The sequence below is a fragment of the Palaemon carinicauda genome, chromosome 4 (genome assembly GCF_036898095.1).
Source record: "Palaemon carinicauda isolate YSFRI2023 chromosome 4, ASM3689809v2, whole genome shotgun sequence".
NCBI classification, from domain to species: Eukaryota; Metazoa; Arthropoda; class Malacostraca; order Decapoda; family Palaemonidae; genus Palaemon; species Palaemon carinicauda.
The window spans coordinates 93,105,606-93,131,046 of NC_090728.1; the positions used below are offsets into that span (position 1 = coordinate 93,105,606).

The 25,441-nt window shown below is 42.9% G+C and overlaps 2 protein-coding genes across 2 annotated transcripts in view; one reads left to right on the forward strand and one right to left on the reverse strand.

The window, feature by feature from the left end:
• LOC137640063 (uncharacterized) overlaps nucleotides 1–25,441 on the reverse strand; it is a 103,749-nt gene that overhangs the window by 2,653 nt on the left and 75,655 nt on the right. The window lies entirely within an intron of this gene.
• Nucleotides 18,176–25,441, forward strand: part of LOC137640062 (carbohydrate sulfotransferase 11-like) — a 317,805-nt gene continuing 310,539 nt past the window's right edge. The window contains exon 1 of the mRNA XM_068372488.1: nucleotides 18,176–18,384. The gene's annotated coding sequence lies outside the window, so the exon portion shown is untranslated. The remainder of the gene's footprint in view (nucleotides 18,385–25,441) is intronic.

Sequence of the window (25,441 nt, forward strand, 5' to 3'; positions counted from 1 at the left end):
TGCTTGATATGGTGAGACTTGGGAAAATAAAGTATGGAAACAGGCATTCCTTTTGAATTGCATTTTATCATTATAAAGGGACTGGAAGACCAGAAAGTGGTATGAAAAGAAACAAATTTTCTTTAACTGTTTTGGAATCTAATGTAGCCTGAACAAAACTAAATACCGTTTATCTGTTAAGTAACTTCAGGCCCTTTTCTAAAACGAAGCACGTCAATATATGTGCTCCAATGTGAGAGTAAATATTTACGATAGTTACTTCAAACGCCTGAAAATCTGTCCTTTTCTTATTTCCCTCTACACTTGTTAAAAGATGTTAATTTGTGAATTACCCGAAAAGAGGTTAAAGAAATCGATAAAACAAAGTGACATCGAAACATTATAAAAGTATAAAGTATAAACCCCTCCACTGAACTTCTGCACATTCTCCAGACTCACAAAGATTGTATCCCAATACGTCCCATATTTTAAAATGAGGCCCCTATCATGTAACCCACAAAATGTCTAAATAATTAGTAGAGCATTTGCTTCCATTATTAAGCACATTTCCTATGCTTACATAAAACAATCGGAAGAAAATAATCTAGTAGCTAAAAGGAAAAAAAATAAAACAATAATGGATGGCACAATTTGAAGTAGGATTACAGAATTTATGAGCATCGATCAGCGTTGAAAGCACTGATGTTGGTCAATGTGAAAATTTGGCACCACTAAAGAATATAAATGTTTATACTTGTCCGAAGTATATACAACTCCTTCATTATTATTATTTAAGCTAAAGTCCTTGTTGGAAAAGAAGGATGCTGTAATCCCAAGTGTTCTAACATGGAAAATTAGCCAAGTGGGAAAAGGAAATCTAAATAGTAATGACTAAGAATATAAAATATCTTAAGGTCAGCAACACCATTAAAATGAATGTCATATGCAAACTATGAAGAGACTCATTTCAGCCTGTTCATTATAAAAACATTCGCTGCTTCTTTGAACTTCTGAAGTTCCACTGATTCAACTGCCCGATTAGGAAGATCATTCCACAATCTGGTCACAGCTGGAATAAAACTTCTAGAATAATTTTTAGTATTGAGCGTTTTGGCACAGAAGGAAAGACTGTCAGAACTAACTGCATACCTAGTAGACTACATTTACTACGTACGGGATGATACAGTCTGGGAGGATCCGAATCCCAATGATGGTCAAAATCATGGAAAATCCTTTACAACCTGCATAAAGAACTACAGTAATTGAACAGTGGTGTCAGAAATTGATATCTAGTAGGTAGTATGTTGGCCAGGGCATCAGGCACCTGTTGAGATACTACCGCTAGAGAGTTTCTGGGTCCTTGGACTGGCCAGACTGTACTACATTGGATACCTCTCTCTGCTTACGGCTCATTTTTCTTTTGCCTACACATACACCGAATAGTCTGGCCTATTCTTTCCACATTCTTGTCTGTCCTCATACATCTGACAACAGTTGGGTAACTGGAAATTTCTTCATTACTCAACGGGTGAAGTACTGCACTGTAATTGTTCAGTGGCTACTTTCCAATTGGCAGGTATAGAAGAGACTCTTTAGTTGTGATAAGCAGTTCTTCTAGGAGAAGGAGACTCCAAAATCAAACCGTTGTTCTCTAGTCTTGGGTAGTGCCAAGCCTCTGTGCCATGGTCTTCCACTGTCTTGAGGTGGAAGTCTCTTACTTAAGGGCACACTCAGGCACACTATTCTATCTTATTCATCTTCCTCTTGTTTTTTTTTTTTTAAGTTTTTATAGATTATATATAAAAGATTTATTTTAATGTTGTTACAGCTCCTAGAATATTTTATGTTGGTTGTTCATTACGAATCTTGTAGTTTATTGTAGTTTATTGTAGTTTATTTATTTATTTATCTATTTATTTATTTCCTTTCCCTGTTGGAGACCTAGGGCTCATAGCATTCTGCTTTTCCAACTAGGGTTGTGGCTCAGTAAGTAATAATAATAATAATAATCATACATACATACATATACCAAGGCACTTCCCCCAATTTTAGGGGGTAGCCGACATCAAACAAATGAAACAGAAAAGGGGACCTCTCCTCTCTATGTTCCTCCCAGCCTGACAAGGGACTCAATCGAGTTCGGCTGGTACTGCTAGGGGTGCCACAGCCCACCTTTCCCCGTTATCCACCACAGATGAAGCTTCATAACACTGAATCCCCTACTGCTGCTACCTTCGCGATCATCCAAGGCACCGGAGGAAGAAGCAGGCCCTACCAGAACTGCATCACAATCGCTCGCCATTCATTCCTATTTCTAGCACGCTGTCTTGCCTCTCTCACATCTATCCTCCTATCACCCAAGGCTTCCTTTCTTCTCCATCCATCCACCCAAACCTTGGCCTTCTTCTTGTACTTCTCCCATCAACTCTGGCATTCATCACCTTCTTTAGCAGACAGCCATTTTCCATTCTCTCAACATGGCCAAACCACCTCAACACATTCATATCCACTGTAGCTGCTAACTCATTTCTTACACCCGTTCTCACCCTCACTACTTCGTTCCTAACCCTATCTTCTCGAGATACACCAGCCATACTCCTGGGACACTTCATCTCAAACACACTCAATTTCTGTCTCTCCGTCACTTTCATTCCCCACAACTCCGATCCATACATCACAGTTGGTACACTCACTTTCTCATACAGAACGCTCTTTACATTCATGACCAACCCTCTATTTTTTACTACTCCCTTAACTGCCCCCAACACTTTGCATCCTTCATTCACTCTCTGACGTACATCTGCTTCCACTCCACCATTAGCTGCGACAACAGACCCCAAATATTCAAACTGATCCACCTCCTCAAGTAACTCTCCATTCAACATGACATTCAACCTCGCACCACCTTCCCTTCTCGTACATCTCATAACCTTACTCTTACCCACATTAACTCTCAACTTCCTTCTCTCACACACCCTTCCAAATTCTGTCACTAATCAGCCAAGCTTCTCTTTCGCGTCTGCACCCAGTACAGTAACATCCGCAAACAACAACTGATTTACCACCCTTTCATGGTCATTCTCGTCTACCAGTTTCAATCCTCGTCCAAGCACTCGAGCATTCACCTCTCTCACCATTCCATCAACATACAAGTTAAACAACCACGGCGACATCACACATCCCTGTCTCAGCCCCACTCTCACCGGAAACCAATCGCTCACTTCATTTCCTATCCTAACACACGCTTTACTACCTTTGTAGAAACTTTTCACTGCTTGCAACAACCTTCCACCAACTCCATATAACTTCATCACATTCCACATTGCTTCCCTATCAACTCTATCATACGCTTTCTCCAGATCCATAAACGCAACATACACCTCCTTACCTTTTGCTAAATATTTCTTGCATGTCTGCCTAACTGTAAAAATCTGATTCATACAACCCCTACCTCCTCTAAAACCACCCTGTACTTCTAAGATGGCATTCTCTGTTTTATCCTTAATCCTATTAGTCAGTACTCTACCATACACTTTTCCCACCACACTCAACAAACTAATACCTCTTGAATTACAACACTCATTCACATCTCCCTTACCCTTATATAGTGGTACAATACACGCACAAACCCAATCTACTGGTACCATTGACAACACAAAACACATATTAAACAATCTCACCAACCATTCAAGTACAGTCACACCCCCTTCCTTCAACATCTCAGCTCTCACACCATCCATACCAGATGCTTTTCCTACTCTCGTTTCATCTAGTGCTCTCCTCACTTCCTCTCTTGTAATCTCTCTCTCATTCTCATCTTTCATCACCGGCACCTCAACACCTGCAACAGCAATTATATCTGCCTCCCTATATATCCTCAACATTCAGTAAACTTTCAAAATATTCCGCCCACCTTTTCCTTGCCTCCTCTCCTTTTAACAACCTTCCATTTCCATCTTTCACTGTCTCTTCAATTCTTAAACCAGCCTTCCTTAATAATAATAATAATAATAATAATAATAATAATAATAATAATAATAATAATAATAATAATAATAATAATAATAATAATAATATTCAGGCATAAGAAATTTAATAGACCACAAGTTTCTGTCCAACAAATTAAAATGATAATCAGCAGCTGAAGACCAGACAGGAGAACGAAACAAGGCAAAATAAAAGTATAAACCATTTTTGGGCTCAAGCCATGTCGTCCTGATGGAAGTTCCTATAGGGTAGCTTCCTAGGGTATATTACAACTACGGCGATATTCCCAGAGAATTTACCTTAAGGTACCAGAATTCTAACTCCTGGAGCGAGTATCCCTCGTGAAAGGGATATCGCGACATATCAGAGGACATATTCTAGACACGCCACATGGCAATCTACATCCTGGACAGAGATTTCGTCTCGTAGGAGGTGATTGGCGAGATACGAATTCGGGAAAGAAAAAGGGGAGCCGCTCCCAAGGCTTCCCTATCCTCCGATTCGTATGCGTGCCTGGCGCCAATCCTGGCGCCATCTGTATTCCTTTTTGCGTAGCTTAACAACTCGGTGTTTTTTCCTGTTTTTCTCGCAAATCTTGGATTTATTCTGCTTTTCATGGCTTCTTCGTCTTCGTCGGCCTCTGATAAGTTGAGTATAGTGTCCTTTATGTATAAATGTAGGCTCTTGGTAAAATTTTGAGTGATTAATAGGATTAATCTTTGATACAAGAGCCGTAGCCTACCAGAGGCGTCTTGGACGCTGTCGCTCGCTAGGTATAATTTAGTTAGTCAGAGCGACATTCCTGGTTGTTTTGCTTTAATAAATTTTAGCTATTCAGCATTACATAGGATTTCCTTTCGTGCTTAGTTTTTTTTTGGCGAAGTATTCGCCATTCTGGCCTACGCTAGGCCATGTAGCCTAGTCGTTTGGTCCTAGTACTTCATGCATGATTATGGTTTTTCCGAGTGTAATTAAAATTTTATTGAAGCTTTAGGCTATATTTTATACATTTTAGACTGTGTGGAATATTTCCAAGATAGTATACGAGTGAGTTTCGGTGATTTAGGTAATCGATTCTCTTGGTGCCTAGGCTAGTAGCTTATGGAGCCTTAGTATACTTTATCATACTCCCCGGTTGCTTCTTTTCTTCGGAGAAGGTATGCAATCCCTTTCCCTCTGTTTAAGCCTTAGGCTTATCCCTAAGTGGTTTTTTCCGAATTTATTTTTGATAAAACTATACTAGGGTGTTACTGTACCTTCCTGTTCCTGTAGTTATGGTTCAAGAGGGACAGAACAACAGAGTTTTTTAGTCTGAGTCTGTGTTGTCTGGCTTGGGGCTGAGTCCCCCTCGCTGACCTAACACAGACAAAGGGAGCTTAGCTCCCTTAGGTCACTACCAAAGGTTTCTGTGGATATGATTCCTTCTTTTGTGATCTACCAGACTAGTCCTTGTTGCTGTTCTCGGGGGAGGATAAGTTCTTCCCTTGGGAGTAGCAACGCCTTCCTTGCTTTGGTGCTCTGGGAGCTGGCAAGTATTGCTGGCCTTCCCCCTTAGATCTCCCTTAGGCTAAGATAAGTTTTTTGGCTGCGGGTGATCTGTCACTAAAGCAAGGTTGGCAGGACCCTCTTGTCCCTTCCCCCTCTTTCTTCGTAATGGCCAAGCCATTACTGTACTGTACGTCGTTCTACATCTGGACCTAGTATAGGTTAGGATGTGGAATTGACTCAGCCCCTTGCCGGCCGGCAGAGCTGCTGGCCGGCAAGGGTCTTATGTTTTCGAGTGCTGCCCGGACCTCTCTTGGTCCCTCATCCATGCCTGCCGGCAGAGCCGGACGGCATTGGTCAAGGAAGCCTGAATTAGTTTCTCCCCTTCCTTATATGCACTCTTTCGGTTGCCGGGCTTGGAGGTTGTGTATACTCTTATCCCGGCATCCATTCTATTTTTCTTCTAGTGCTGTACCTGTCCCGGCTGCCGGCCTAAGAGGCCGGCTGCCGGCCTATGAGGCCGGCAGCCGGGCAGGTGTAGTCCTCTGGTTCTTTTGCTGCCGGCTGGCATCGGTCTTGTACCTTTGCCGGCCGGCTTATGTCAGCCCTTGTCTGCCGGTCACCAAGAGTGTGGCCGGCAGCTGGGTATTACCTTGTGTAGTTGCTGGCCGGCAGCCATTGCCGGCCAACACTGGCTGTTACCGGCCGGCAGTTGCTGCCGACCGGCACAGGCATTTGAACCAGAGTGCTGCCGCCCTATAGCTGTTAAGTAGTATACTTTAAAGCTAGTTGTGGTGTGTGCCGGCCGGCAAAGGCAGGCCGGCACACATCCCCCTATACTGTACTAGTATTCTTCTGTATATATACAGTAAGAGGAAAACTATAGTAAGGCTTTTGGTACAGCACTGTGTCTTCTAACACTATTGTGTTTTCTTGCACACCCCTTTGCTGTTGCCCTCAGATAGGAAGCTGAGTTCTTCCCTGTCTATTATCCAGGATTTTAAAATCATTGCTTAGGTGTGAGCTCCACCTGTTTCCTCTGGAAACCTTGCATTGGTTACTCTAGAAGAGATAAACCATTTTGATTTTATTATCTGGAAGGCTGCAACAATGGGTTGTGAGGGAAACACAAGTGTGTGTCTTTCCTTTATGAATTGTTATGCTATACTATGCATATCCAGTGATACATAGTTCACTTGATACTCATGGAAATTTCTTCTCTTTACAGGAGGACCCTCCGAAGTGCGGAAATGTTTTCTGCAATGTCCGCAGCAAGAACCTCTGCGGACATGAGTGTTGTAGGAGACATGCAGCATGCGCTGTCTCCAAGGATGATCTCCAGTATTGGGACCCTCAGGTATGTACTGTATGCACTAACCTGATTACTGAGGCTTTTGATTCCCCTAGAACGGCGGAATCAAGGGATATAGCAAGGGAAAAGCTTCGTACTTGGGTAAGGGGCTTCAAGAAGAACACCTCTGGCCCTTATCTTCCAAGTGAGAAGATGAGGGCGTATCTTTTTCCCCAGGCATCAGCTGATGCAGTGATTCCCCAGCCTCAAGAGGAGATCCCTCAAGATCAAGTCCAGGTGGACGTGGAAGTCGCAGTTGCGATGCAAGACATCCAGTTAGATGACAGGATGTCTGACCTGGACGAACGTTTGGAACAAGACCTCCTGGCAGAAGGTCAGGATGAAGTTCAAACCCCGGATGTCGTAGAGGATGAGGTCGACGAGGTGTCGGCTATTCCGGTTCAGATTCCGGATCCTATCCCCTCAACATCGGCCGGTCTCCCAGTAGAACTGGGACAGGCCCTCTCTTCGATTGTTGGAATGATCCAACAAATGCAGAAGGAGAATCAGGAGAAGGCGGCTGCTATGGAACTGCGTATGCAGTCCCTGGCAGAATCACGTGGGCCCCGGAAAAGGCTCAATGTGAAAGACCTTCCCGTATGCTCAGATGCTAACCCCTGGAGGTATGCTGAGCACATGCCGATGACGACTGGAAAGATCGTCATCTCGGATAAGCTGGGTTCAGTTCCCCTAGAGGAGGTGGAATTTTGGCCCAGCAAGGCATCATATCCGGACTGCTATGTCCGGCTGAGAAAAGAACCAGCTTCAAGGGAGGAGACAGAGCCGAAGGAGGTCATAATTATGGACCACGCTAAGGCTCAAGCCCTACTTTCATCCTCGATGAAAGAGAGGGGCTTCTCTAACTCGAAGGTAGCTGCATTGAACAAGAAGCTCCCTTCTTTTGTGTCATCTCCTGCTAGAGCCTTCCCCTTTTTACAGAAAGGGTTTGCGGCTGTCCTAAAGGCAGTCGAGGCCGGCAAGCCTTGCCCCTCCCTGGAGGAGTGTAAACCCTTGTCGCTGGCCCTGCCTATGGACCACAAAGACTGGAAGGATGTCCATCTGACATTCTCAGTGGGAAAGTTGGAGGCTGATATTGCCGGACGGCAATTCGGCGAGGACCTCCCCAAGCTGTCCGACTCTCTTTTACGAAGAGAGTTCGAGACAAAAGAAAGACTGGCTGCCTCAATGTCTCATCAGACTACTCTTGAGACGATGGCAAGTGACCCCAAGGTCCATGAAATGTTCATGGTAGTGGCTAAGTCTCACCTAGCCACAGTGACGAAGGACCTTTATAGCTTCGTCAGGGCAAGGAGAGCTTGCAGGGAGTTCGTGTTCACCGGGGCTTCGGTGAGACACGAGCCAAGGAAGTTAATCTCCTCCAACATTTGGGGAAAAGACCTTTTCCCTACCGATGTGGTCAAAGAGGTTGTTGATAAGGCCGCCGTGGAGAATAGAAACCTTCTCCAGAAGTGGGGCCTGGCTATCAAAAGAAAATCTTCCCCGGATGAGGGTCCTCAACCAAAGAGGAAGAATATGAGGACTAGGCTACCGTCTCGGTCAGCCAAGCCTTTTAGACAGCAACAGCAACTGCAATTGCCATTGCCTCCAGTGCCCCAGATGGTGGCACAAACCCCGACTACTTTTCAGCGGGTACCCCAGGCTGTGCCAGGTCAGTCAACCACACTCACCCCAATGTTCGAAGGACAGTCTTCTTCCTTTCGTGCAAAACCTAGAGGAGCAGCCAGAGGCTCGTCTAGGCGCCCCTCAAGGGGAAGGGGATTCAGAGGTGGTCGTGGTCAGGGAGGCAAGACCTCAGGACGGCAGTCTAAGTGAAACGATACCGGTAGGAGGGAGACTGATGAAATTTTGGGATCGCTGGACCTTCGATCCCTGGGCCCAAAGCCTACTCAAGAATGGACTGGGCTGGAGCTGGTACAGCACTCCACCCCCGTGCCTTCTGTTTTTCCAACACTCCACCCCCGTTCTGGAGGAGTACGTTCAAGAACTGTTGGAGAAAAAGGTGATCCGAAAGGTGAAGTCCATCAAATTCCAAGGGAGGCTGTTTTGTGTTCCCAAGAAAGACTCGGAAAAGCTCAGAGTCATTCTGGACTTGTCGCCACTCAACAAGTTCATAGTGAATTGCAAATTCAAGATGCTAACACTGCAACACATAAGGACCTTACTGCCCAAGAGGGCATACTCAGTCTCTATAGACTTGTCAGACGCCTATTGGCACATTCCAATCAGCCGTCGACTCTCCCCCTACCTAGGGTTCAGGCTACAACGGAGACTATACGCCTTCAGAGCCATGCCATTCGGGCTAAACATAGCCCCAAGGATTTTCACGAAGCTTGCGAGCGCAGCTCTCAAACAATTACGCCTAAAGGGAATTCAGGTAGTAGCCTACCTGGACGACTGGCTGGTGTGGGCAGCATCCGAGACCGAATGCTTGCAAGCTTCCAGTCAGGTGATTCAGTTCCTAGAGTACCTAGGCTTCAAGATCAACAGAAAAAAGTCTCGACTTTCTCCATCCCAAAGGTTCCAGTGGCTGGGAATCCACTGGGACCTTTTGTCACACAGTTTCTCCATCCCGACGAAGAAAAGGAAGGAGATAGCGGGTTCTGTCAAGAGACTTCTAGATTCCGAAAGGATATCAAGACGCGAACAGGAGAGGGTACTAGGCTCTCTCCAGTTTGCTTCAGTGACAGACACAGTGCTAAGAGCACAGCTAAAGGATGCAACCGGAGTTTGGAGAAGGTATGCATCAAACGCGCGAAGAGATCTGAGAAGACCAGTGCCGCCTCGGCTACGTACTCTTCTCAGGCCTTGGTCCCAAGCCAGACATCTAAAGAAGTCGGTTCTTCTTCAGCCACCTCCCCCGTCGATGACGATTCACTCAGACGCCTCAAAGGAGGGATGGGGAGGTCACTCTCATCGGAAAAAAGTCCAGGGGACTTGGTCCATGCTATTCAGGACCTTTCATATAAACTTTCTAGAAGCTATGGCAGTGCTCCTTACCTTAAAGAAAGTCTCCCCGCGTCACTCGATCCACATAAGATTGGTGATGGACAGCGAGGTGGTTGTGAGATGCTTGAATCGACAAGGGTCGAGGTCACCACCTCTCAACCAAGTGATGTTAGCCATTTTCCGATTGGCGGAAAAGAAGAAGTGGTACCTGTCGGCAGTTCACCTTCAAGGAGTCCGCAATGTGACAGCGGACGCTCTATCCAGGTTCAAACCGATAGAGTCGGAATGGTCCTTAGACGCAGGATCATTCTCCTTCATTCTGAATCAAGTCCCAGAACTGCAGATAGACCTCTTTGCGACGAAAGACAACAAGAAGTTGCCCCTGTACGTGTCCCCGTACGAGGACCCCTTAGCGGAAGCAGTGGACGCGATGTCCCTCGACTGGAACAGATGGTCCAGGATTTATCTGTTCCCTCCTCACAACCTTCTGTTGAGGGTCCTCAACAAACTGAGATCCTTCAAGGGGGTAGCTGCAATAGTGGCCCACAAGTGGCCGAACAGTATGTGGTTCCCCTTGGCGTTGGAACTACAGATGAAGTTTGTGCCGCTACCACATCCAGTTCTGACCCAGCGAGTCCAGAAGTCGACTGTCTGCGCTTCATTACAGAAAACCCGGACCCTGCAGCTCATGATTTTCTCACCCTTGCGGTGAGAAAGCGTTTCGGGATTTCGAAAGCCAGCATAGACTTCCTAGAGGAATGTAAGTGCAAATCGACTAGAAGGCAATATGAGTCATCTTGGAGAAAATGGGTGGCCTTTGTAAAGGCAAAGAATCCGCAGGAGATCTCAACAGACTTCTGCTTATCTTTCTTCATCCACCTCCATGGCCAAGGGTTGGCAGCTAACACGATTTCAGTGTGTAAATCTGCTTTGATGAGACCTATTTTATTTGCCTTCCAGATCGACCTAGGTAACGAGATCTTTAATAAAGTTCCGAAAGCCTGCGCTAGGCTCAGACCTTCAGCACCTCCAAAGCCCATCTCATGGTCTTTAGACAAAGTTCTTCATTTCGCCTCCCTGTTGAGCAATGAAGAATGTGCGTTAAAGGATTTGACGCAAAAAGTTATTTTCCTATTTGCACTCGCGTCCAGGGCCAGGGTTAGTGAGATCGTAGCCCTCTCGAGAGAGGCAGGTCGTGTTCAGTTCCTGGATGGGGGGGATCTGAACCTGTTTCCGGATCCTACGTTTCTCGCCAAGAATGAGTTACCCACCAACAGGTGGGGTCCCTGGAGAATCTGCCCTCTGAAAGAAGATGCATCTCTATGTCCAGTAGAATGCCTAAAGGTCTATCTTCGTAGAACTTCAGACTTCAAGGGTGGTCAACTATTCAGGGGAGAAACATCAGGCTCAAATTTATCTCTGAATCAACTCAGAGCGAAAATCACATATTTTATTCGCAGAGCGGATCCTGACAGTACACCCGCAGGTCACGATCCGAGGAAAGTTGCCTCATCCCTAAATTTCTTTAATTGTATGGATTTTGAACATCTCCGTTCATACACGGGCTGGAAGTCTTCCAGGGTGTTCTTTCGCCACTATGCGAAGCAAGTAGAGGAACTTAAGAGATCTGTGGTAGCAGTGGGTCGTGTAGTTAACCCTACTGTTTAACTCTGCGAGGAACAGTGGTCTTAATTGGGACGATTAAGTCCAGGGTGAGTGTGTAGGTACATACTGTACTACAAACTAAAGGAGGGCACCAAGTGCCTACATAGACCGTTCCTTCTTTCAAAGGTGAACCTAGCATAAGTACAGACATGTGTGCCGAGCGTTTCTAACGCTAATGTGATTGATTTGTAATACAGACTTTTATGACTTGATACCTCGGTATCTTATTAAGTGGCGTTTAATGGTTTTTCTTTCAGATAAACAAGTTCTGTTTACTATCATACTTATGCTTAAAGTTTTGGGTTATCCTCTTTTATATATATATATTTGTTGTTAACCTGTCTGTTTATTGTCTGTCAATAAACTTGTTCTTGAGAACCTTGCGTCTCTTTCACCTGTGTCAATTTATTGGTATAATTGAGCATTTAATTCTATGTATCTTATCTGGGATAATTCTGATAGAATTGTTCTGTTATGCAAGCTATGTTGCATTGGTTTATGTAAGTCCCCTAATGGGAGGACTCCGTCCCATAAAGGGACGAGGGTGGTTTTATTAGTTTCTTCCTATGCGGATATAAACCTTTGTCCAATACAAGTATTGTGCGGATTACTGGTCAATATATATTGACGCAGTGGTTCTATACAAACTATGCTTTACTTAATATAGGGCGAGACCACTATATTAGCTTGCCTGGTATTCATACATAGGTATATGTACTCTTCGAGACTTTTCCAGAGTCTAGTAGGACTCTTCCCTGTAGGGGGCAGGAAGCTCTAATATAGTTTATAGTTAGTTGAAAAGATGTATAACGGTAACATCTTAGGTCTCTAGGTCTAGTCGACCGGGAAAAAATTACCTCCGGGGAGTACGGCACGTTCTGAGAATCCACAGATACAGTAATGCTCTGGTACACTTCCATCAGGACGACATGGCTTGAGCCCAAAAAACGGATTTTGAGCGAAGCGAAAAATCTATTTTTGAGTGAGATGGCCATGTCGTCCTGATGGACCCGCCCTTGCCTTTCTAAGAAAGGGCTGTAGGACCCCTCCCTACATACAGTATCTGTAGCACCTCGTGTACGCTACAAGGAATACAGATGGCGCCAGGATTGGCGCCAGGCACGCATACGAATCGGAGGATAGGGAAGCCTTGGGAGCGGCTCCCCTTTTTCTTTCCCGAATTCGTATCTCGCCAATCACCTCCTACGAGACGAAATCTCTGTCCAGGATGTAGATTGCCATGTGGCGTGTCTAGAATATGTCCTCTGATATGTCGCGATATCCCTTTCACGAGGGATACTCGCTCCAGGAGTTAGAATTCTGGTACCTTAAGGTAAATTCTCTGGGAATATCGCCGTAGTTGTAATATACCCTAGGAAGCTACCCTATAGGAACTTCCATCAGGACGACATGGCCATCTCACCCAAAAATAGATTTTTCACTTCGCTCAAAATCCGTTTTCTTTAGAATAGATTAATCAACAAATATCTTAAAAAAAAAAAAAAAAAAAAAAAAAAAAAAAAAAAAAAAACTCGATGAGACATTCTGAAAATGAAGAGGAAACTTGTCCCAGTAAGTTATTATATTGAAATTTCTTTATAGCTACGGTAAGCACTTCCTATATTTAGGATATTTTAAATAAAACCAATATTTTTTAGTCACGGATAGTATCATAATTTCAGTAACAAGTTCTATCATTGTCTTGATCTGCTTGAGGGTATGCTTGACAGTACTTTTCCGTATGGTGGTTTATCAAGACTTGCAATTTTCCTCGTCGTTTTATTTACCTTTATTTTAATTAAATATTTCAAAGCCACCAATCCTGATCCTCTCCCAATACCCTATATAGTATTGTACATGTCATTATAACATTCCAATTATACTATATATACATTGATAACAATAATATTAATAATGCAGTAGCAACTCTTTAGCTATGGTAAGCAGCTCTTCTAGGAGAAGGACACTCCAAAATCAAACCATTGTTCTCTATTCTTGGGTAGTGCTATAGCCTCTGTACCATGGTCTTCCACTGTCTTGGGGTAGAGTTCTCTTGCTTGAGGGTACACTCGGGGACGCTGTTCTATCTTGTATCTCTTCCTCTTGTTTTGTTAATTTTTTATAGTTTATATTGAAACTCTTTATTCTAATGTTGTTACTGTTCCTAAAATATTTCATTTTTCGTTTCCTCTCCTCACTGGGCTATTTTCCCTGTTGGAGCCCTTGGGTTTATGGTATCCTGCTTTTCCAACTAAGGTTGTACCTTAGCAAGTAATAATAATAATAATAATAATAATAATAATAATAATAATACATATACCAAGGCACTTCCCCCAATTCTGGGGGGTAGCCGACATCAAAAAAAAAAAGGGGGGGGGGACCTCTCCTCTCTACGTTCCTCCCAGCCTGACAAGGGGCTCAACCGAGTTCAGCTGGTACTGCTAGGGTGCCACAGCCCACCCTCCCCCGTTATCCACCATAGATGAAGCTTCATAACGCTGAATCACCTACTGCTGCTACCTCCACGGTCATCTAAAGCACCGGAGGAAGAACCAGGGCCTACCGGAACTGCGTCACAATCGCTCGCCATTCATTCCTATTTCTAACATGCTCTCTTGCCTCTCTCACATCTATCCTACTATCACCCAGAGCTTTCTTCACTCCATCCATCCACCCAAACCTGGGCCTTCTTCTTGTACTTCTCCCATCAAACCTTGCCATTCATCACCTTCTTTAGCAGACAGCCATTTTCCATTCTCTCAACATGGCCAAACCACCTCAACATATTCATATCCACTCTAGCTGCTAACTCATTTCTTACACCCGTTCTCACCCTCACCACTTCATTCCTTACCTTATCTACTCGAGATACACCAGTGTACCAACCGTGTGTCACACGATCATACATACTTCTTTTTGTCACTAATGTGACGGTGCCGAGAGAAGGTTGTGACTCAAAGGCAAGTTGAAAACAACTGAGTGGGTTTATTGTAGAACACTCTCCTTTATATACAAAATCTCAAGCAACAAAAATTTTCATGTTCAAAAGTCGACACTGTTACCGATGAGAAAACAGACATGTTATTTCAGGTTCTTTTTAGTGCGAGGGGAGAGCGAAGATACAAGCACAAAAAGAAGTATGTACGATCGTATGACACACGGTTGTTACATGGCTAAAAAGTCGACACTGTTACCGATGAGAAAACAGACATGTTATTTCAGGTTCTTTTTAGTGCAAGGGGAAAACGAAGATACAAGCACAAAAAGAAGTATGTACGATCGTGTGACACACGGTTGGTACATGGCTCCCCCTCTAAAAATGACATACTGAACATGTTAAATAGGTGCCCTGAATCTGGAGAGGTAGTAGTAAAAACTGCGCCGATTAGCGGCAGTGAGTGGCTGTAGAAGTCGTTGGTTGGGGCGCGAGCGAGTGGTGGATGATGGGTGGCTTTGTTGCCGCTCCAGCTCGTCACTGCTTGCAACAACAACAACAACAACAACAATAATAATAATAATAATAATAATAACTGAAAGCTCCACTGATACCAGCCACACTGTCTTTGCCAAGTTTCAATATGTGCTATTATGGGAAGAGAGCAAGTGTACATAGACTAGTACTGTAGGTCTATGAAATATAAAACCAGTTTCCTGTGGTTGGATAAGATGGTTTTTATGGTTTTAGAACAGCTGTTAGTGCACTGTGCTAGAATGAAAGGTATATCAATAATTAATTTGATATGATCCAGTCAATCAATCCGTACCTTTTACATAGCAACCCAATTTATGCAGATGTCCTAAGTCAAAGAGAGTTTCCTTGTCCTGTACTGTGTCTATGGCTAAGAGGATTGCTAATAAAATGAAAATAAGCTCGTAGGTTGTGGAGTCCTTGCTGTAATATAATTAGATAAATGTGTGGCAAAATGTGACTGTGCTAAGAAAAAAAAAAAAAAAAAACGAGTATAAACAAGAAAAATTTGTTAATGCATAATTACGACCAGAAACAATAAATACTTCAGTAAAGTCACAACAACGATTAAGTAAGAGGTATTTAGTTTGCTTTGTCTTAACCAAAGACTGCCTTTGTGTCTTAACAGAATAGGTAGTAGGTTGGCCAGGGCACCAGCCACCCGTTGAGATACTACCACTAGAGAGTTATGTCATCTTTTGACTGGCCAGACAGTACTACATTAGATCCTTCTCTCTGGTTACGGTTAATTTTCCCTTTGCTTACACATACATCGAATATTCTGGCCTATTCTTTACATTGTGAAGAATTTTCTTCACTCTTCTTCTTTCAATCGTATTTTTAGCTCTCTTCTACTAATACAGTAGCTACCCCTTAAACGTCTCTCCTGCATTCAATTTCCTTTATCAAAATATCGGGAGGACTATTCTAAACTAAATCAAATAAACTTGTTGACAGTAGTGTACGCCATGCTCGTGACGTCACAGTGTAGATATGCACACAACAAAGGGCCTTAGTAGTAACCCCGGCGTATGTTGGTTCTTTCCTCAAGCTAAGAGTGTCGAGATTAAACAAACTTATCTAAACATAATTTTCAATACTGCTGAATTAATGCATCTTTTATTTCTCAATACCAATTAAGGTTTGTTAATTTTAAGATGTATGCCCATCGCACCAGCCCATTGTTAATTCTCATTTTATCTATTAATTTTTAGCAAGCCAGAATAGGTAGGATTATTGTATGTATAAAATCCCTTAGAGCAGCAAGAGTTCTCTAAAGTATCTAGTACAAAATCCTGCCTCCTCTGCACTCCTTGCAACACTATATTGCCCTGTCCTAAAGTCCCGATATGACACCTCAACTGGATTACCTTGCGCAGGATGACTCTCACCTGTCTGGAAAGGTGAAGCCAGGTGATCCCTCTTGACCTTATGGTCGGCTGATTCGTTCAGAAGCTGTCGTGACCGACTGACCGCCCCGGTCAGTTAACCAGTGCACCTCTAACTCACCCCCTCTCCCAAAACGTAACCCACATAGGAGTCCAGCCGGCTGGAGACAGTGAAGGAGTGGAACCTGGGAAACCTTAATTACCAGAAACGAGGATTCTTGGGGTGAGCCAGTCAAGAGTGCAGAGTGCAAAGTGCAACCAGGTCAACAGCCATCACGGGCATAGGACTGTCTTCAAAGGAGTGCAGGTACTATAACAATGGCCATAGTTATTCCCCCATTTTTTAGCTTAGACTAATTTTAACTTGAGTAGGGAAACTGGCTTTTACATATTCGGACTGTGTGTGGTGGAATTGGGTGTATATATATTTTTTCTATATCATTTTTTGCTTTGAGACTAGCACAGTCTCTGGGTCACATGTGCCACGTGTCCGACCGAATTTTAATTATTAATTGTTGCAGACCACGTGTCTAACTAATAATTTTTATTGGTTTGAATTGCCTTTATTGCTTTCCTTTTTTATACCATTTTGTGTTGTTGAGATGTCCGTTTCTTTTTATGTAGATTTCTGTAATAAATCAATATTAGGTTAATCAAACCTCTTTCGTATTTTTGCTCCCTCATTTATTTAATGTGTAAATTGTGAATATTTGATCACGGGACAGAATACCTGATACTGAAAGGAGTAAACCTAAGTAAGTCTATAGGTGGTTACAGCGAGGAACTTTGTATTAATATATCTGCTTTGAAGGTAAAGATCCTTATCTTTAAACTTTTAAACTTTACTTAACATCACTGCTCCTATTTTTGGTTTTGTCTCTAATTACATTAACGTAAGATACCTGTCCAGCATCTCACTGGGGTAACTGGGATGGAGTCGGAACAGAGCCTAAGAATGAGATGACTATAGACCTGACAAAGCTAGAGTAGGCCATAAATTACTTTTATTTTTCACGTGTGGAGTTCTCCGGCCTCTGGACAGTAAAATTTTCCCCTTTTGTATTTAAGAGTGAAGGTTAGTAAACTGTAGCAGTAAAGTTTTAGCAGGGTGTTTGTGCCAGAGAGTAAGTGCTCATTATCCTCCCGGTCTTTGTGTAACTGGTGTAGGGAGACTTTCCCGGACTAAGTTCCCACTCAAACATTTAGATAAAAAATTCTCCACATACATATTCTCCTCTGTCCTCATACACCTGATAACACTGAGATTACCAAACAATTCTTCTTCCCCCAAGGGGTTACTGTACTGTAATTGTTCATTGGACACTTTCCTCTTGCTAAGGGTAGAAGAGACTTTAGCTATGGTAAGCAGCTCTTCTAGGAGAAGGACACTCCAAAATCAAACCATTGTTCTCTAGTCTTGGGTAGTGTCATAGCCTCTATACCATGGTCTTCAACTGTCTTGGGTTAGAGATATCTTGCTTGATGGTACACTCGGGCATACTATTCTATCCAATTACTTTTCCTCTTGTTTTATTAAAGTTTATATAGGAGATATTTATTTTAATGATGTTACTCTTCTTAAAATATTTTATTTTTCACTTTTTCCTTTCCTCGTTGGGCTATTTTCCCTGTTGGAGCCCTTGGGCTTATAGCATCCTGCTTTTCCAACTAGGGTTGTAGCTTAGCAAATAATAATAATAATAATAATAATAATAATAATAATAATAATAATAATAATAATAACAGGATTGTTAAGTGCTGTTCTGTTCACTTGTAGAAACTACTCAGTGTTCACTCAGCTGAATCACTGTTTCAAGTTCGTACTTCGTAGTACGAGTGAGAAGAAGAATTGAAGACGTCTCCACACGTTTTAGAAACTTGTCCTACTTTCGTGTATATCGTCCATTTCAAATCTTCATTCACATTTTTGAAGGAGGTTCTTTGTAGATTACAGAAAATATCATTGGTGATATTACGAAATTAAAAGTGTTAATTCGCCAGTTTCCATGGGCTTATATAACTTATTATTTATCTAATCGCGAAGTGAAGTTTTCTATAGCGTAGGCCAGGAGCTGTCATCTTTTGGTGTGAAGGTAGGCCATATTTTCCTATTTATCTCCATTTTTCCAGGTATTCATTTACTTTTATGTATAATTACAGGACATAGTATGGATAATGCTCAGCATTAAACATACAAGATATTGTATTGTTAAAGACTTGAATATTAATACATTGTTGAAGGTTTCGGTAAAGTTGTACTGTATTACATATTCTTATTTTGAACAGAAAATATGATTTCCTGTAGGAAATGACGTGATTTAACCGAATTTGACCTTCATTTCAACCGCAAACAAACAGAATAACCAGTTCGAGTAACTTCAAGTATCCGAGCTGGTTGTTGCGGATGAAATGGTGAAAACGGGTTCAATCACGTTATTTTCTACAGGAAAACATATCTTTTCTGTTAAAATGTTTAACTATAATGGCTCTTGTTCAAATTCCGTCCTCACTCGACTCACTCGACTCATCAAGAACGTATGTACTGCGCACACTAACATCAGCAATGTTACGCTAACATTAGCAATGTTATGCTAACATTAGCAATGTTATGCTGACATTGCTAACGTTAGCAATGCTACGCTAATTATATACGATTTACACGGTATTCTTGTAGTGTATTACATGGTAAAGTAACCTAGGGAAAAAACTACTTTTTCTTATAGAAAAAATTACACTCTCTTCGAAAATGACATTCGTTTCTGTCACAAATGAATAGTTTCAGAAATATATTTATATCTATATCCTACGATAATGGGGGACCCCCAGTGGGAACTCGGGGTTTTGGGTGGGGAAAACATACTGGGGAACCGATATATAAATGTAAAACAAGCCTTTTCTTCTCTATACATTACCACCTTGGATGTATAATAAACGTAGGAAAAGACAAAACAGTATTACTGGATAAACTTTGGAGGCGGCATTGCAAAGGCTATGTCTCAAGAAAAAATACAGTAACCAGAGCTGCCAACGTGTGATGTAGATCAAATGTTAGCGTAACATGCTAACATTAGCAGTGTTTTTCATTTAATTTTTCTCATTCTACTAGTCGCTCCAGTACGTTCGTTTGTACATAGCAGGTTTCGACCTTCTACGCAAAAACCCCGCCTCCCTGCGCAGAGACTTTTCCTCCACCAATAGGATTTCTTCTTCTCTAATCGTGAAATGTAACTGTTCATCTCTCTACCAGCTCTGTTCAAGTCTATTACTTGATTAGTCATGTAATACCCTCTTATACATATTATGTTTGACCCCAGTATCATTCGTTTTATTATCCGATACCTTATAAAATCACCTCATTTTATATACCCATCAAATATTATTTATCATACATTCCATTTTATCTTCATATATTACTTTTATACATTTTATGCGTTATGATGATTACTGACAGAAACAACAAAGTTTTAAAAATTTAATTTAAATATCGTCTAATTAGACCTGTACACTGTTTATTTCAAGGTGTTTTGAACGTAATTGATGACGATAGCTAGCGCAAAGCAATAAATATTCATTTAAATTAGTCAACCCACCATAACTCAAAACTATGAATTTCCATCTGAAATCATTATTAAAAAACATTCAAAGCACCACAAAATACATTAAAAAAAAATCTATTTTTTACCTACCATTTATTGCACTGTTCTATAAGTTTACCAAATATATGGTACTTTGATTTTAAGTCAGATATATGAACAGTATATTTTTCCCACTCGTTATTTTGTGTTTTATCCCTTTCATACTTTAAATATTGGGGCAAACCACCCATTCATGAGTATTCCAACCTCTTCTCCCATACAATAACAATAATTATGGATGACGACAGTGGGAAACCAGGGTTTTGGATGGGGAAACCACATAAACGAGTGATTTGCAGCAATAGTGATAGTCATAATTGTATAATAATCACAATAAGGGGCCTGAATTTAAAGTATCATAATCATGTATGATTCACATCACGGCTTCGGATAGTTTTTACTCTGCCATGGCTAGTTTTGCTAGCAAGTAAACATTACCTCATTGCTCCTCTGTTTTGGCAAGCAGTACAGTACGGTACATGAAAATGCTGTACACACCATCCCCTTGGGTCACAATTAAAGTATCTTAATTACTGTACCTATAATTTATATCAGATCCCTCAGATGGTTTATGTTCTGCCGTGGCGCGCTTTACTTAAATAAATATATCACTCCTCCTCTGTTCTGGCATTTGGTATGTGGATGAGCTGCGCATGCTAATCGTGGGTCCTTATTTTGGGGATATTTTTTTACTTTCATGTGAGCAACAATAACTACAGTATGTAGTGTTAACCCATTCTGAGTAGGGATACCTTAACACAGTGAAAGGGTTTTGTGTACTGCAAGGTCAGCAAAGCTGTACTAGTCAAGGCCACCCATACTAGGTTGGTTTGCTGGGAGTGATCAGACAAAAGTCTTCCACCGTGTCCAATCTGCAGTTGGCTAGAGTGGGGATGAAAAGTGACCAAACCCCAGACATGAAAAAGAGCATGTCTGAGTCCTTTGTCTAGCAGTGGACTAGAAATGGCTTTATTTGTTGTTGAAGTGTATTTTATGGTTATTGTGTGTTTTAAACATAATGACCGAAATATGTGAAATTGCTCTAATATTCAAAGTAGACTGAATTCCTGTGGAAAATGTCTTCTTCTGATGGTAGTCTTGGTAGAACTGAAGCAAATAATAATAACAATAATAATAATGATGATGATAGGGCCTACGTCTACATGCAGGGAGAGATTGTTATACAAGACCTCTATGAGTTGACGAGATACGCACTTGGATATTTGACAACTCACTGGAGCTGTCAGAAGGATAATATTCCATGTAAGAGAAATGTATTAGCAGATATGGTCAACTTCCAGGGACAGATAGTTGAGTCAGTGTGGTCCCTGCTACCAGTCATACAGGAAAAAATTCTTGCCTTTTAGGGCTCCCTTATGAGGGATTTGTGCGCTATACACCTGAACAAGAAGCTTTCAGGTTATTGTTCTCCAATTCCAGACCAGGCAACAGTGATTGATGACACGTTCCAACATCCCTGAGTCAACCTGAATGCATATGCTTTTCTGCCTTTCCACCTGATTTTTTGGCTCATCAACAGGGTGCTGAGTCTCTAAACATTAGGATGACCCTACTGGCTCCCAAGGTGTCACTAGCTGAATGGTTCACAAACCTGCTGATGCTCCATATCAACATAGCAAGAAGACTCCCATAAGGGTCTAACCTTCTCTTTCAGCCCCATATGTAGAGATTCTACAACTCTGTACGAATTCCTGTTGATTCATGCACGGCGGTTATCCAGTGTTTCCTCCGAGCGAAAGGCTTTACACAAGGTACCGCAAGGGAGTTGTCTAGATATCTTATAGATCTTCTGCTGCAATCTACCTGAGGAAATGATCTATCTTCTGTGATTGGTGTTGGAGGTGGGATTTTTATCAGCAACTGAACAGTACTTCTCCCGGCATAGAAAGATGATGAAGTCACCAATTATTTGCATAGAGGCTTCCTCTATGCAAATAATTGCTGACCTCATCATCTTTCTGTGCCGGGAGAAGTACTGTTCAGTCGCTGAGTGAAGGGTTATTGCTTAACCTCGAGGTAGGTTCTCAGATTGAAAGGCATGTATATATCCACATTGTGGGAATTAGCCATGCTCATGAGGAGCTTTGAGCAGCATTGTCCTACCGAAGGAACCTTGACCTCCAGAATGTAGCACCATGAAAGATCTAAAAATTGCTCTAGAGAGCTCCTTACAAAACAATGAAAGAGGCTTTGGACCAGGATTTGACTCCAAAGACATTATTCCTTCTTGCTTTGGCCTCAGCAAAGAGAGAGAGCGAGTTGCACAGCATTTTGCATGCTGTTGGTCATGCTGGTGGTTCGAAGGAGGTCTTTAATTTGTTCCGCAGTCCATTGTGAAAATGTAGAATCCAGTTATCCTTGATCCCAGATCGAGACCTCCATCTCCTTTGTTAGACTTGACTAGCGATGAAGAAGAACTACTTTGTCCTGTGAGAGGATTGGAATGCTACCTCATGAGAACTCGGCACTTGAGACCTGATCAGCAGAGACTGTTTCTAAGCTCTGGAGGGCAAAGAAACCGATCTCCAGGAATACTATTTCCTTCTGGCTTCATGAAACCATTTGACACACTTAGTCCCCAGATGATGGGCAAGGAAGCAGAACTGTGAGGACATGGGGTTACAAAGTCAGAGGTGTCGGTTCTACCTTATCCTTCAGGAAGGATCTGTCCATGGCGTAGGTCATGAAAGCTGGAGTCTGGAAATGCCAGATGACTTGCACTGCCCAATACCTCTGAGAATATACTCGCAGGTCCCTGGTTACGTTTTCTTTGTGACCGGTGGTAGATGTAAGTCTAGTGAAAGGTAAGAATGGTTGGCAATCCTTTCTTACTTCTTCCCCTTTCTTAGGGTGCAGCAGTCACACCATTATGATGCTGGACCGGACACTAGATGGCGATAATCTCTTCCCCAGAGTGACTTTTATGTACAGTTATGAATTAATATTTAAAGTATTTCTCACATTCTCCGAGCAAAGTGTACGATAGACCTGTTGTAAACTTTTTATTGATTATATAATGCATATACACTGGACAACATATCCTGCAGGATATGGATTCTTCATCGACTTGACACGTATGGTGATGATTTACCCTAACTCCCTCTGCCCAGAAAGTTGTGGGTTGACATGAGTCATGGCTTTGTCCTCCTAAGGACCTAAGCTTATTTATATTTCTGGGGTAGTTAACCAAGCCAGTTTTGGTCATAGGGACTTCCTCCCTCTTCAGGATAAGTCACAGATCGCAGATTTTGAAATTAATTTTTATTTTTCCTAACCATACAAACATGAGACCTTTAAGTTATATAGCCCACCCAACCACCCTGCAATCACATACAGGCCAAAGATCAAAGCATAAGTTGTTCTCGTCAAGTTGATGTGACTTACCCATGATTTGACAACCAACTATGTTTACCTTGTTGAAAAGTTTTAGCTTCGCCGATGTCATATTCCCATCAAAAGTATTTAGTATCTATGGTTAGGATAGTACGAATTTGTTTGTTCCATAACCGAAATACAAACCACGCTATTTACATTGGGTTTACCTTTTAGCGTAGCTGAAATGGCGAGCCATTAGAATTTAACGAGGGTGTATTACCCCTGCGCTAGTTAGCGGGGGGGGGGGGGGTAGGGGAGTGGTAGCTAGCTACCCCTCCCCCCTTCACACACCGGTGAACTGCTCCACTTTCACTTTTGGCTCGGACATGGACAGACGTCTGTCTTTGTCCTCGCTTGGCAGCCATTGTTGTTTTGTGTTTACTTAATCACTTACTTTTCTTTTACTCAATATATATGTAAACATTTTTTCGTGTTTATGTATATATTTGAGTATAGAAATCAGTAAGTTTCCTTTTCAGAGTTTGTGCTTGTGTGTGTAGTGTACGATATCTCCGTGGAGCCCTCGGCAGTTAGGCCACCATGGTGTAATTTCATGGGTCGCGATCGAGTTTGACTTCGGTCTTTCTCTCTCTCTCTCTTTGAGGTCGTTCACCCTTTTACTACGTTACTTTTACTACGTCTGAGTAGCTTCCTTCCCGTGTGGGTGGGGTTGCTACGCCGTACGTTTTGTCTCAATTAGTTTATGAATCTAATTGTATTTGTTGATTTTTCAGCTTTGTAGAACGATTCCTTTCGGGGTTTTCATTCTTTCTTTAGTGTTCATTCATTTTTAAATTACATAATTACATAGTTGCATAATTATAATTGTTATAATTCTGTGTTGGTTATAGCTCTCCTTCCGTAAGTGTAAGTGGTTGTGAGGGCACGTGCCTGGTGTGTAATTCTTGTGTTCCTTTCCCTCGGGATTCCTCTTCGGAGCCTTCCCGGGGGAATGAATGTTAACTAATGATTTTTGTTTTTATTTTTCACAGTTACCGATCTAGTTCGTTTCTTTAATGTGACAACGGAGTGAGCTGTCTTGTTGAAGCCTGGGGATTCGACTGTTGCTGCCTCCCCTATAGATCGTCAGGGGCTTGTCTCCTTCTCCTGGAAGTACTCCCGTGACGATTGACAGCTCTCCAGTTCATTTTAGAACACGGGTGGGTAGCTTTCCTTCCGAGGGAAGTTTTCCTGTCCAGGCTTGAGTTTTTTCCCCTTTGGGGGGTTCTTCTCTTGCCTTTTTTTCGTTCGACTATGCTCTTGGTGCTGAGCGGTCGCACCTGCAGTTACGCTCAAGGGGCTGGGCAACTGCAGGAGCCCCTCTTCGGAGGATTGCTCTTTTTAGGTCACTGGCTGACCCGTCTCTTCTTCGAAGTGTTTCTCTTTCGTTCGCGAGAGAGTACACTCATAGAGACTCCTCTTCGGAGGACTCTTCTGCTGTTGTTGCTGTTGGCCGCCTTCGCTGTAAGGCTCACCGTCCGCTACGTCGTAAGGGCCTCCCATCTCCCTATAAGGGTGTAAGAGGTGCCTTTTTTAATCTCCGTATGCAGCCTGCAACTCCTTCTTCTTGACCTTCCTCCCCTGGTGCAGATGGACAGCAGTCTGACCTCGTCTTCCGACGGACATCGGTCTTCCGACGGACATCGGTCTTCCGACGGACATCGGTCTTCCGACGGACATCGGTCTTCCGACGGACATCGGTCTTCCGACGGACATCGGTCTTCCGACAGACATCGGTCCCTTCGGGGCAAAGGGTTGCCTCCCACGGGGGTGCTTCCCTTGCGTGTCAGGGTTCCCCTGCGCGCCCTTCTGCAGTGTTCTCTCCTGCTCAGTGTTAGCGCACAGGCGCTCTCCTGCTCAGTGTTAGCGCACAGGCGCTCTCCTGCTCATCAGCGTTTTCCGGATCGCTAGCGCTCTCCTGTTCGCCAGCGCTCTCCTGTTCGTCAGCGCTCTCCTTATGATCGTCGCTGCGGTTCCTGTTGGTTCCTGTTACGCGCCCTGTGCGCCCACGTTCCCGCGCAATCTAGAACTTCGGTTCAGGTCTTTACGCACAGGATTCCACGCGTTGCCTTCTGCTCGCCATCGATCACCAGCTCCCCAGCGACCACAGACGCATCAA